Source organism: Streptopelia decaocto (genome assembly GCF_964273445.1).
Source record: "Streptopelia decaocto genome assembly, chromosome: 9".
NCBI classification, from domain to species: domain Eukaryota; kingdom Metazoa; phylum Chordata; class Aves; order Columbiformes; family Columbidae; genus Streptopelia; species Streptopelia decaocto.
This window is the reverse complement of record NC_138664.1, coordinates 19928290-19941415: the sequence shown is the minus strand read 5'-3', so window position 1 is coordinate 19941415 and position 13126 is coordinate 19928290. Positions and strand designations below refer to the sequence as shown.

Genomic DNA, 13126 nt, shown 5'->3' with positions numbered 1-13126 from the left:
GGAAGAGACGTCTGATATCCTAGTTATTAGTTTGGATCTCCATAAAACCCCAGCCACCTCGATCTCTGGAAGAATTAGACTGGTGTCTAAATTTTTAACAAATGATCGGTGTTTGAATCTGAGCTATGTAAGAGACAAGAAATGATCTGAACATCAGGATTTCATTAGGGATCCATCTCCCATCTGTAAATTAAATATCATGGGGGGTGCAAACACTTTTGACAAGACTAATGAGAAGGAATTTGGCAATTGTCTCTCCTTCAGATCTGCCAGATGTCAAGAGGGAGGTGAGAAGGCAAGTGTTGAGGATCATCAGGGATGGAAGGCATGGAGTAGAATGTACTGGGATGCAATTAGGGAAAACCCTAAATGGAACATCAGGGGGAAATCCTGATTGTAAGGCTCCTTGAGCAGCTGCTAAAGGAAAGGTAGGAAGACTCATCACTTAGGGCATCAGAAATCAGGGCTGCTCTGGAGTACAGGAGGTTTCTGCGAGCATCTGCACTAGCACCTGTGTCTGCCCAGCCCAGCGTATCCTCACAATGACTCAGGACACCCAAGGTGACCTGGCACATCCTTCTGTCGCAAAAGACATAAAGGGAAGACCAGGCCAGCGACAAAGACAAGCGTCTGGCCAGTATGTCCCATCACCCTCCAGCAAGCCAGCTGGGCTTTGCTAAGTTGTCAGCCTCATACACACAAATATATATTTGTACGCAAGATGAAAGGATGTCTCCAGCAGAACTGATGACCACAGATGACCTCCTGCTGCCACCGCTCCAGGAATCAAGCGTCTCTCTCCCCGGTCAGCCTGTGAACCGGCCAACAGTGCTCTCCTATATTTACCGACTGCGGGAGCTCAGTTCTTCCCACCTGGCTTCCAGTCTTCCCGGCAGTCAGCAGAAAAGCGCACAGCTTGCCGTGCTGCTCCCAGGAGGCTCCAGACCAAGGACTCGGAGCATTCGGCTGCCCTCGCAGTCCAGCCTCCCAGCCAGCCACCTGGCCTGCCACATTTCCTCGGCTTTTAACAGAGTTATGCACTAATCCCCCTCACACGGTTATGTCCCAGGCTTGTTTCCCCACTCCCACCCCAGCTTGCTTCCTGGCCCTTTCTCCTGTCACTTTTCTGATGCCACTGCTGGCATCTGGAGCTGGCAGCTGCCTCCCATCCATCAGCGCGTCCCCTTTTCTGTGCCAGCTATCAATTAAGCCGGCGCATTGGTGCAACCTTCCCACCTACCCGGCTCCAAAAAGCAACCCACGGTGCACTGAAGTGCCAGGCTCAGAGGGGAGGAGCCGCTTGTTAGCTGTCAGACAGGGTCAGCTCTGGACCAGCTGCACACAAGTGATGGGAGCGAGAAGTCACTGTGTGCAGTGCTGATGCCCAGCCCTCATGCTGAGGAAATGCCGTGTCTGGAATTAAATATGCTCTGTCCTTTTAAGCTTGGTGGTTCCACGTCAATCACTGCGGAAATATCCTCCCCCTCCTCATCTGTTTGAAAGATCTCTCCACAAAATAGTTTCTCCCCCCTTCCAAAATAGTTTTGGGGTGGTGTCCTACAGTTCATGTCTTCCCTAGGAAGGAGAGAACTTTCCTCTAAATGACCAGAAAAATTGCTAGCTAATCAAAACAGGCACTGCTTCACTCAAATGACTGATTGTAGCACTGGCTCTTGTCCCTTCTCTCACCCCATTAGCTGATCGGGGTCAAACGCTGGGCTCTGAGGCTGCTTCCCCTCTGTCTGGCCAGATGCTGCAGAGGTAGGAAGGAAAGGCTGAAATGAGCAGCCCATCCTGTTGCCGGCAATTGCTCAGGCTGGGGCGACGTTTATCAGGCAAGGAAAGGGCAGAGCAGTCCATGCTTTCACCCTCAGGAGCTTGCCGCACTGCACTTGCAGAGGTTTGCTAGAACACAAAGAGCAGGGAAGCTGGAGCAGTCCAAGCCTCCCCGGGGCTGCGCAAATCTCACCAAGGCCCACGGGTATTTGGTGGGGTTATGATCCTGCTCTGACCGGTAAGGTCCCCACTCCGTGGTGCTATTGATATCCAGACTTGAGCTAAGTCAGCAGAGATACGTCTGCATTTTTGTGCAATGCTGATGAACCTTTAAAAGCAGGAGGGATGGCTTTCTCATGAGAGTGCACGGCTGGTTTAGCGGGTGCACTGCTGCAGACAGGCTGGGAGAGCTTCCCTTTGCAGCGGTAGATGGAAAGCTGCTGCCAGCTGCTGCAGGTCCCCAGTCAGCACTCTGTGCAGCACGTCCACAGCTGAAGGCTGTAGATAAGGGGAGAGTGGTTTGCGATAAGGTTGCTTTTAAAGGAACCATCTCCTGTAGGAGCTTGCAGCACGCTGTGTCTCAGGAAGGGGGGAGGAGGGAAAGGAGAAAGGCCAGAGGAACATGTTCCAGCCTGGCTCCAGACCTCATCATCTGCATTCCCAGCACTCACAGCGAGCCAGGATAGAAACCAAAGGGTTTTTCCATCTTCCTAAAATGGGTTGCGTTCTTCCTTCCCTGCCAGCTACTAAAATGACCTTGAAGAGGGCAAGGAGAGGGGTGAAAACCTGTATATGAGAAGCAGCAGGATCGTGTGCTTGCATCTCATCGCTAGCAACATTATTGCCCGGGTCGTTCCTTGGGTTCCCCCGAAGCATCGCTGCACTGTACTCCCACGCACTCACAGAAGGCAGCAAAGCAGGACGGAGCTGCAATCTGCTCACTGCTGCATGCTCCCCCCTCTCTCTCACTGTGGATAGGAGAGCTCTCCTTTGGCGTTGTGTGCTGCAAAAGCCAATCTCTTCCCCCTGGCAAGGCAAAACACACCTCTCCACTCTCTGGCCCACTTATGCTCTGGGGCCAAAAGCACAGTGAGACCCTGGCTAAGCACAGCAATCTACAGCATTGAAAGTAATCAATCTCCTTCACAGTATACAAGACAACGCTACAAGATGAACATCTCAGAAAAAGTGACAAGGTATTGCTACCTGACACATTTAAAACTTATCTGACAACAGCCCTTGAAGATGGAACAGACAATTCTGTGCCACACAGACCAGATGATGCAGTGAGCCTTCCCTATCTCTCACTGCTACCGTCTCGTATCTCAGAAGCCCTCTGCATTCCGCTTTCCTCCCACTCTGCTGGCCTTCCTCCTGATTCCTTTTGCATTCCAGAGTTGGACTGGGTCTGCCTTATGTTCAAAACAAAATACAAATATGTCTTTGGAGGGAAGAGAGCTAAAGGGAAGAGTTCTTATCTGTCCTTCCTCATACCTACAAGCCAGAGGTGATTTAGGAGCTGAGAAAGGTGGTTGGTAAGATGCCTGTGCATCCTGGCAGGATCAGCTTTGGGCAAGTGCTGGGAGTGCAGAGGAGCAAGGAGGCTCTGGCACAGGCCAGGCTTGTCTGAGCTCTGGGATGTGCTGTAACAACTTCAGGAAGGCTTGTAAGTGTGGTGAATTTAGGGGGATGTTGCATCCTTCTAGCACCGAAAGAGAGGAGCTTTCTCAGTGCCATGGTCACATTGACGTGTCTCATCTCCCCTAGGGACACTCTGCTACGTACACAAATCAGTTAGAGCTGGGCCCAGTAGACAGGACTAGTTTTGGGTGGTGGTGATGAGAAGATGACCAAAAGCTCTTTCTCTGCTCACAATCTTTCATTGGTGATCACTGCTGGGCCCTGACAGAAGTCTCTGGACTTTGGCTGCACCCAGTTTGTTTAATTAACTACACAATTTCAGCTTAATTCTTAGTAGCATCAGAAAAGCCAGGCGCACTGTGGGATAAAGCGGAATTAGAGGATGTTTGGGCGATGCATACTGGAGAGGAATTTAATCAACCCTATTTGAGGGACAGCCTCTCCAAACTGGGCTGCAGCGAGACAGAGCAAATCAAGAGGAATTAACACCCGGCAGTTTGCTGGGTGGAAAAAAAAAAAAAGTATATAAATGAAAAAACACACAAACACAGCTGCTGCATCTTAACTGCTCTCCACCCCCTCCAGGGACTTGAGGAAGAGCAGGCCTGTCAGCTGCTTTAAGGGACATTATCCTCACTGTTTCTTCCCAGTGTTTACAAGGAAGCGCTGTTGCTGCTTGTTTGATTGCTTGTCACTGCCAGCACACAGAGAGGTTCTGCAGAGTTCACCCTCCACGGGCTCCACCACGCGATGGCTGAGCCAGACCTAACGTGATCCTGGGCAAGGGCAGACCTAACGTGACACCATCCTCTGCTGTGCTCATCTACCTCGGTGACCCCAAGTCAGCAGGTCACGGGAGAGGAATTACATACATCACAGAATGAGAAGATAAAGATATAGATGTCCCACTTTGGTTTAGGGCTCTGTTTCTACAGAAGAGTAGAACTGTATTCCCCGGCCCTGGAGAGTACTGAGCAGAGAAGTAGATGTTGATGTGGGATTGCTCAGGGTCTATGTCAGAGCAGATCCCAGACCTAATGGCACCTCAGAAGCGTGAATGAACTGCAGCTGTTTAAGATCTGTGAGGTGACTACATTATTATCTTTGTTTTATGGAAAAGAACATTGTGGTACTCCAGGCATGTGGCTTATCCTAAACCCAGAAGGAAGCCAGAGGAATAATTCTGGTGTTTCTGTTTTCAGATCACAACTCTCTCTTTCTTTTTCCAGCTGTCACAAAAGAAGAATGTTTCCCAAGACTGGGCTCTCCCCGATTTCTGGCTTCTCCCTCATAAATACTGGATGAGCAAACGGCAAAGATAAAATCACCAGCAGCTCAGCAGGGAACTGCCTGCTACACGGCCATGCCAAAGTACATAGGGCAACCATTGCCATTTTACATTGTCAGGGAAAATAATTTCCTCCTTAGATTAAAAAGCCAAAGAGCAGAGTCTTCATTCCCCTTTCTGTCCGTACACCCAGCGTCCGTCCCTGGCAGCGCTGCTGAGTCACACTGGGACTTACTCCAGAGCCTTGGGCTGCTCTGCGCTGCGGGACCCATGTGCCATCAATCCGTGAGGAAAAGCTCCAAACAAGGGGCCACAAAGAAATGTTTTTCTCAGCTTCTGTGATTAAAAAAATCCAGTCACTGGGCACTGATCGGGCAATGGGGGAAGTATAACTCAGATTTATCTGAAAGCATCAAAAAAGTAAAGCACTTTTACTTTCTTGAACATAAGAGAACCACAGCGGGTAAGGTGGCAGCACAGTGAGCTTGGGCTGAAGTTTTTTGTTCTGAAGTTTATCTTTAGTCTGCAAGGAATTTGCATGTGTCACTAGACTAAAATACTGTACGTGCGGTGCAACCCACTTCAGAAGTGCCAGGGGAAGGAGAGTGGGCATATTAATGAAAAGCATGGCAATTACCCTACTTTCTTCAATTTTATGGCACATTCTTGTTGCGGAACTTCTGGCCACACATTACCCAGCTCACAGGTGGCAGCTGCTGTTCTGCAGGACTTCTTGCTTACAGAGGGGAGAAGACACAAGGGAGGACTAGTTACCAGAATATCTATTGCCATGTGGGAGTAGAGAAGGTAACAGACACTGGAAGAAAAGAGAAGAAGGGGACAGGTGTTCCTTGGAACAAAAAACTGGGGTGAAGATCAGCACCAACACCACTTTGGAATTGTTCCTGGTGAAGTCGTGCTGAATGAAATGAATAAAAAAAGTTCATGTACTAAGGTCACAGATGCACTTCCAAGTCCTTTTCCAATAAAATAATAAGGAAATTTTTGCCATCTATTGCAAAGATATTTCAGAAATATTTTCCATTCTAATGTGACTCTGTGAATGTGGAAATTGTCTCACCCGTTCCTCTAGTCCTTGGGGTATTCCTGTTTAATCAGAACTGGGAGAGGGAGGAGTTAAAGTAGAAGAGGAAGCTTAAAAATATGCATTCTTATGAGAAAAGCAAGAATAAAATGTCATCTCTCAGCTGTGAAAAAGTTACCACATTGATTTCTGCTTCATAAAAATGAGGTTAAGTTGAATGCATTAAGCTGGCAAACTGGATAATTGCATGTCCTGAAACTGTCTTCGAAACGGCTCTTTTCACAGCAGTGCTCAGAAAATAACTTCATCAATAAGGCTCTTGTCCACTAAACCTTCGCACCTCTCTGTGCTTTGCTCAGGAGTGAAGTTTGTCCTTCCCCAGAAAGACGACTTCTTCCTTTCAGCACAAACTAGTGGAGAAAGTAAGGCTGGTTTGCATTAGATCAGCATATTTCTTGCAAGAAGAAAAGAGGGTGAAAACCAAACATGTTCTCAGGGCTAGGGCTTTCCAGCTCCGGTTACCCACACAGGGTGTGCTGCAGAGAGTCTTGCACTGCGCCTGGCAACTTTTCCTGCAGAGTGGAAGTGAGAACTGCTCAGAGCCAAAGCCTGGCCTTGGGTTTTGCTGCCCTGCAGAGGAGCTTTCCTTCCTTCCTTCTTTCCACAGTCTGTCTCAGCAGGGCCAGGCCGTTCCAGCCTGCCGAGCCCCCGTCCTGCCCTTCTGCATGGCTCACATCGCCCTTTTCCCCTTCCTCAGCGCACAGAACCTTTGAAAGGCAAGCGCTTCCCTTTGGCTACCTTGTTTGCACGGCAACGCATACGAATTCTTCAGCTCACAGAATTATCTAGTGGTGGTGGTGGAGCCTGAGGTCTGAACACTGCATGCCATCCTACTGAGCTTTGTCTGGGAGAGGGATTCAGGTTTCTGCTCTGCCTTGAGCTCCACAACACAACACCACTTGCCACATGGTTTTGTGTCTGCAGACAGGGAGGTGTATTGATAATTGATTGCTCTGTCCCGCCATCCCCATCCACTTACTAGAATAAAACGGACCGGGTAGGTACCCGCTGCCATGGATTCCTCTGGTGTCCGGTGGTGCCCCAGAGGGCCAGCAGCTTCGAGGGGGAAGACAAGCAAAGCAATCCAGACAGAAGAAACCACACACATATCTAAAGAGTTGTTCAGATACAGATTCTCTTCCAGAATCCAAGCCCTTAATTATGGCAGTGAGTGGGGTATTTTTCTTCTCCCGCTGGCAGAGCTTTGCTGTCCCTTCCACTCCAACTCCAGCAGGAGCAGCTGTTCGGGTCCCCACCTGGCGCTTGCCCAGACACTGGCTCAGAGCACAGGAGGATGCTCTGTGGGAGACGAAGTAACCGACTTCAATCTCTCGGCAAAAAGCAACACCACACTCCCATCCTCTTTCTAACACTCAAAAATCCCCTTTTCTTCCTTCCCCACTAACCAAGCTGAATTTTTTTTTTTCCCATGGTCCTATTTGGGCCAAGCTCATGCTTCATTCACACAGCTCACGGATTCGGCACGTTCCTTTCCAACCCTGTCTTGCTACATATAAAAAATGAGCCGAGGAAATGCTGTTCTCTTCAGCTACCTCATTAAAGTTTTTCACTAGATATGAATGCAATCAATAGTGCCTTCCTGGAAGAAGCTTCAACAAGAGGAGCAATTAATTTGCTACCACTTGCCACTGTGCCTTGGAGACACTGGCCTTAAAGTACAGAGTTAGTTTGGCAGAACATGCTTCCCATACTGCTAAAAGACAAAAACCAGACTTGCCCGTTGGATCAGCAACCCAAATGGTAACAGGATCTCCCATGGAAAGGCTTCAAAAGCTCTATCGGCTGTCCCTAACCTCACCACTATCTTTTCCTTAAGCTTTGCAGTCAGAGCACAGGGTCGTCAAGACCCCTCTTTCTGTTCGAACATACTTCATATAGGTCACAACACCTTGTATGTCACCTATATGGCAGCAACACGGCAGGCTGTGTCAATACGCTGTGGGCCCGGGGCCCATATATCGCTGGAGCACGCCCCACCATGAGACTGTGTAGCCTCCGTGATACTGCATCTCAGAAAAGAACGCTGATTGCAGGAGGAATCCTCACGCATTTCTCCTTTGAGGACCCTCTGTTATTGTATCACCACAGCAATAATAAAGCCTGCCAGAAATCCCCCTCCAAAAACAATGGCCTGAAGAAAAATGACAAGCGGCTGGCAAGATACGGGCACAGAGCTGCAGGCAGCTGGTGCTGGCAGAGAAATACAGAGACGTGAGCTCCCCAAAAGGCAAACCCACCACCACGTCCAGTGAAGGGACACGTAAGGAGCAGGCTAGAGGAGTCTGAGGGAAGAGGAAAGCAAAAGGCTGGAGCAGTTACCAGCTATCACAGCGATTAGACATCATCAGGAGAGCAGCCTAACTCTTTTCAAAAGCTTTAGAAAACCCTAGACTGACGGCCTTTGTGATACAGAGAACCAGAGGATGAGCACAGGCAAGACCCCTTATTATTAACATGCCTTACGCCCTGGTCAGTGGGCCTTTCAGTCCAGATGTGGGGGGAATTTAACCCCCTTGCTGCAGCTATGGGGAGCCTGAGGCTCACCAAGGCCAGTCCCCCAGCTGATTTTGTCACACAGGCACCTGTCTACACACAACAGATCAGAGAAAAAGCATCCATGAGAGAGCAAATGCCTTTCACTTGCTACATGCTGGATCTGAACTACTGACCTAGAGACAAATGGCTCCATGCCCTAATCCCAAGCCCTCAAGCCATCGATTCCCCCTATCATACCATCCTGGTGACAGAAGACACATTAAGCACTGCCAGAAGGTGACTGTAAAAAAATGAAAGGCTTTTTCCTTTTTATGGCAACCCCCGTAGCTGCGCAGCTATTCAAATATTTGCCTGGCTCCTTATAATTCATTATAACCCATTTTTTATGGTATTCTCTTTGAAACTGTATTCCCATTGCCCAGGTGGGAAACTTCATTTGCATTGTAGCACTAGAACTTCCTGTTAAAGAGAAATTCTACCAGAAAACTTTCTCAGGTTTCTTTCTTCTGAAAGATAATATGGCACAGGGCAGGGGATGGATCACTTGCCCGTGGGCAACTGACGGAAAATGCAACATCAGTACAGGAATGGAAAACATCTGTTTCCTTCTGTTGGCTACCCTCCCTCTGAAAGGATATTATGCTGCACAAGTGAAAACTGTTCAACGAAAAAGGCTGTGGTGAAACCTCCAACGACCTTCTCATACGTGAACGAGAGTTTTTTGCCATTGATTTCAGTGTAGCTGGGATTTTCTCTACGAGGAAAAGATGCTCGAGCTTTGGGTCACTTTGTGCAGTGAGAATGAAAATTACTGTAACTTGCATGATGGTTCTAATAAGCTCCAGTAATGACATTAAAGACAAAAGCTTGATAATGCTGCCTTCAGAAATGAGGTAATGCAAATTTAGGAAGAAACTCAGCCCATTCTCCCCCTCCCTGCCACATTACCAGTGTTTGTTGAGTCTGATTTTACTCAAGGGTGGCCAGAGGTTTTAATGAGTTACTCTCGTGGGTCTGCCTTGCTATTTAACATGACAGAATTGCAAATCATATCGATAAAAAATCTGCTAAGCTATTTTGAACTGCTTATGGAATGGGACCCTGCTGTGCTGCTTGAGAATAATCATTTTGCCGAGCTCCTCCCCTCTCAGGATCTAGTTATGGATTTGGCCTAACATTACATCCCCCAGGCCGCTAGCCACGTTATTTTAATTTAATTTAAGGAAGGCTACAAATAGGTCAGAAAAAAATGAGGGAATTAGTTGTTCAAATCCAATAGAAAATCAATTGGGAGCCATATTCTCACAGTCTTTGGAAGTTCTCTCCTAGTCCTTCCACATGAGTCTTGTAGCCTTTGAATCAATTATCTGAATATCTCTGAATCTGCTTAAAAGTGAAGTCATCCTTCAGGTGATGCAATCTGAGCCCAGTAACGGACCTGAGAAGATGCATTCCTTCAGTTCTACAACTTCTATGTAATATGGAAAGTCAGGGGAAGAAAAGGACAGCATTTGGGAAAGTTTTCGTTGATGTAATAGTTTGAAAATCACCTTTTCTTCAGGTTTCAGTTGCAAAAATTGAAAACTATATTTCTTCCGACAAAAATCTGAAAATATCCTCTCATGATAATGTTATCATTGTGCTATGTATCAAACCCAGTTAGTTCCTTTCCTTCCCATCATGAGCCCTTATATAGATCCTGAAATAAAAATATTTTATCTTAGCGTATGTGCTATTTCAAAACCAGTTTATAGGAGTAGGATTTCACTGTTGTCCCAATAAATGTTTCTTGTTCATAAGTCAAAATAGTTTGATCTTAAATGTAAGTTACTGCATCCTGGCACCAAACAAAGGGGGAGATTCTGTGCAGAAAATAGTGAAAGCTCAGCAAATCAATCTTAGGGAAAAAAAAATGCAATCATTTTTGCCTGTGAAAACCTGAAGAGTTTTTTTTGTCGAACACTCACAACCTGAACTGCATTGGTTCATTTTGATTGAGTATACGGATTACATGGTATTATTCTGCTTTTGTTCCTGCTGCTGGGTGACCTTGGCTGAGGTTTGTAGCGTGTTAATGTTCAGAGTCTGCATTTGTTTGACGAGTTGCTCAGAGAAGACCCAATTCTCTGGCTCCGTGAGCGACACTGTGCCTCTGCGTTCACACGGTCAAGAACCACAGACCGGCCCAGACACCCTGAAGAGCTGCTGGGGTGGTTCGAAGGCCGAGATGACGAGAGCTTCCACGGGTATGACCACGGCACGACCAGGGTGCGCAAGTTCATTGCAAACCAGGCAGCGCAGCTCCAGCCACAGACCACGCCAGCCCTCTTGGATCTCTGCTTACGGACTGGCTAACTACCGCATACTGAAGTTTACGATACGATATTCAGGCAAGCTCGGCTCAAGCCAGCGTGAGTGTGCCTTCCTACATTGCAATCGAGCTTCCTACTGCAGGGTAGATATGGCAGACACTTCAAAAAGACTCTATTTATATTTTGCCCTACTGGTAAATTCATTCGTTGGACCACTCATGCAAAATGGATAATGCAAATGAAACTGCTACATTTGGAATTAAGCTTATTTTCGTACTCCAGTGAACAGGAGAACATTAGACTGTTTTTCTTTCTTTCTTTTTTTTTTTTTTTCTTTAAGGTGTTTGCCCAGCTGTAGTGCCCAGAGCTCTTGTTTCAGAGCTGGGGAGGATGTCAGAGCATCCTGCTGCTGAGCCACAACGGTGCAGGCACTTCAAACCACTTGCTCTCGAGCTCACAGCCTCACGAGTAGCGTTGATGTGGAACAGATGAGTGGCTGGCTGCTTTACAGCATTGCAGCCTCGGAGAAGGCTGCTCTCCTCACTGCAGGGTGAGTGATAAATTCATGCAGAGCATGGACAATTGCAGGGGAAGAAACGGAGAGGCTCAGGGTGAACTCGGGAAGTAGCCACTTATCCCTGTACTCACTCAGAGTTACACTAAAGCACAGACATAATGTTCACCTAGGAGGCAGAGGGAGGAGATTAACATCTCTGTGTGTACTGGATTCCCTTCTACTCCTTGTACAGGACGCATAGTCTCAGCACGAGTCATAAGGAAGGAGCTAAGTTTCCCACGGCACCAGTTTATCTGCAAAGAGCCTATGAGAGAAGGAAACTACCAAGCATATGAGGCATAGGTTGGGATAGTGTGGGGAGCAAAGGAGACTCGAAGTTTTCAGCAATCCTCTCTCCCAACAGTCCTCTACCCCTTTTGTAAACCCAGAGTAAGTCTAGTGCAACACTGCTCCATCCTACAGGAACTAACACTTCTAGATCAACACTGCTGATTGGTGCAGTTAGGAAAGATGAACGTGAACTTTCAGAGATGGATCATCTGCAGGCACTTCAAAGAGGAAAAAAGAACTGTCAGTGTGGTTCCAGTGAGCACAACCATTTACTTCCAGACAAAGATGAAGCAGCACTTCTCTCCCCCATCTCCTCATTGCTTTGTAGCGTGCACTGACTGCACCAACGACAAGGACCGACCCTTCTCTCTGCATCCCTCCCCTATTTGAGAAGGTGGAAAACCTCCCAGCATCATACTCTCTCTGGGAAACTGCTGCTTGGGTTAAGCCCTGTTTGAAAAAAAGACTATCATGTTTGCTCTGCTGGGCTCTGCAATGCATAACAGCGTCTGCATTGCAGTGTCAAACTGCAATCCAACACCATCTGTCTCTTCCACTTGCAGCACTGCATCACTTCAGGGACTCCGTTCTTCGGGGGGTCCAGAGAGTGCCCGGCTGTGCTGTCCCCTGGTACCCATGACAGGCAGCAAAAGGGAAAAACACCCCACCAATTCGTGTTAGAGGACTGAAACTGGAAATGGCTGCTCAGTGAAACTGTATGCAAAGCGAGGCGGGAAAAGGGCACTGATTTGCTTTGACTTCATTATTTTTTAAAACAAGTTCAGTACACTCAACAGCAAATATACTTAAATCCTTTTCAGCCACCTTATGGAAAGTAAGTCACGGAGCAGAGACAAGCAAGCATGGAGCTCTGCGCTGCTGGGGCTACATGTAAATCTGTATGAAGGAGCTACTTGAACACCAGCCTAAGCCACCAAGTCGCCTTTCCCGAGCGTGCCCAGATTAGAGGACAACGGACGTGGAGATATTTCATTGCTCTGCTCAGTCTCTGACTTACTGAGTCACACTGAGAAAGACATTTTTGCTTTATTTATCTCCATCTCTCTATGCACTTCCTGCCTGTCGTGTTATGAAGCAAATTAACCTCATAGTGAATTTTTCAGGGCTGTAGCCATCTCTCCCTATACATCCATAGAGCACCTTGCACAATGTCATCCCAAACTTCAGCAAGGCATCATGCTCTGCTCTAAGTGAAGCATTCGCAAATTATTACACCACAAAGATGAAGCCTGAAATTTGTAAAGTATGCACCAGTGCTCTCCCTCTGAGTCTGTGATGCCGGGAGGAGGAAACGCTTCAGCTCTATCATGAATTAGCGTTCCGACAGCTGGGTGCAATCTAGCCATGACTTGCATGGCTGCTTTCCCTTCACGTTCCCAGGAGCACACTCTGCATTAGATCATGCTCTGCATCAGGCTCTGCTCCAAAGCAGGGGAGAAAGTACAGGGAAGAAGACGAAATTGCCTTGACCAGCTTTCCTTGTCCTGAAAATATGTTCCTGCCATGTGGAGAAAGCTGCAGGGAGCTTCCTCTCTGCTTTGGGGAGCACGAAGACAGGAAAAAATAACTAATTGTCAAGCTACTTGTAAGGTTGTGGCTTTGCTCACGTTAGGCCTGAC

General features: G+C 47.6%; 1 protein-coding gene across 1 annotated transcript in view; it reads right to left on the bottom strand.

The window, feature by feature from the left end:
• The window catches only part of HCN4 (hyperpolarization activated cyclic nucleotide gated potassium channel 4), a gene marked incomplete at both ends in the record, with an annotated part of 92142 nt that overhangs the window by 50349 nt on the left and 28667 nt on the right, over positions 1-13126 (bottom strand). The gene's annotated exons all lie outside the window — the stretch shown is intronic.